The following is a 1,218-nucleotide window of genomic DNA, read 5'->3' as shown; positions in this document are numbered from 1 at the left end:
TAGATGTGTATGCACAGGTGTGGGCAGTAGAATCACAGGCTGCATCTATGGTATAAAGTGGGCACTGACACTGATAAGAAGACATCAAACCCAATTGCTTTTTCTTCTCAAAGACTCAAAAAAAAAACAAAACCCTCTCAAAATATGTTTATTTTGTGACTTGAATAACTTCCTTCTGTGCTTAAAGTCACTCATAGTTTGCTTCTGTTATTGATGGGTAAGAGTTCAGGAGGTAAGAGAAATATCCTCATGCCCAAACATGGACAGGTAGAACCAGTGATCCCAAGGATAAGGCTGAAGCACCCCCAGATAATCAGAGTATTCATCCAGTGTTGAGAACCACTAAGAAGGTCTGACCTCCAGGTGGTCTGTTGCATCTTGACTGAAAGTCTGTGTGTTCAATGCTTAGTACCCAAGCAATAGTGTTACTTGGAGGTGGTAGAACCTCCAAGAGGTGGTACCTAGGGGGAGCAGTTGGATTGCTGAGAGTGTCCTTCGTAGGGGATATTGGGATCCCTAACCCCTTCCTGTCCCTCATCTGCTTCCTAGACGCTGTGAGGTGAGCAGTTTTATCTCCCTCCATGGTGTTTTGCCATATACCCAACACAGTAGTAAGAGCAGACTACATTACCTGAATCCTCAGAAACCATGAGCCAACATAAATAAAGTTTTACCCTTTCTTCACATGTGTATGATGTGTGTATAGGTATGCATGTGTGTATGCATGTATGTGTGTGTATGCATATGTGTGAACGAACGTGTGGAGGCCAGAGGTCAACACTGGGTGTCTTCCTCCATTACTCTTCACCTTGTTTCTTAAGACAGGATCTCTCACTGAGTCAATGGTGATGGGCAAGTTGCATAAAACAACACCCAGCACCAACTTCACACTCAGGAGAGAAAACTGTGCCTCCTCCTTGTGGTATCTGGTACTCTATACAGTAAGAGAAACTTCTCTAGTAAGAAACCATGAAATGATCCCTGAAAGTATAGTCTTGAGAGCTTTTCTTTTTTTTAAATAGATTTCCATCATAGTTGTTCATAGCATGGGAAGAAATTTTAAATTACAAATCCATTCTGGTCAGGTAACTGGCATCCTTCCAGTTGAGAGATGCTGCAGGCTAGAATACTGGGACAGCCTGTGGTGAACCTTTTAACCACTGTGACGCAAACCTTATCCAATCTCCTGACTCTGTTTTAGACATCCTTACCCTTGGT

At 42.8% G+C, this 1,218-nt stretch overlaps 1 non-coding gene across 1 annotated transcript; it reads right to left on the bottom strand.

The window, feature by feature from the left end:
- Window positions 1-774: 774 nt before the first annotated feature.
- LOC123461042 lies at window positions 775-997 on the bottom strand. Its single transcript, XR_006637364.1, has one exon. It is a non-coding gene; the product is annotated as a small nucleolar RNA U3 (small nucleolar RNA).
- Window positions 998-1,218: the final 221 nt, after the last annotated feature.

Source organism: Jaculus jaculus, chromosome 5, assembly GCF_020740685.1.
Source record: "Jaculus jaculus isolate mJacJac1 chromosome 5, mJacJac1.mat.Y.cur, whole genome shotgun sequence".
Taxonomy (NCBI): Eukaryota; Metazoa; Chordata; class Mammalia; order Rodentia; family Dipodidae; genus Jaculus; species Jaculus jaculus.
Note: the sequence above shows the minus strand (reverse complement) of the source record. Positions and strands in the feature narration are given on the sequence as shown.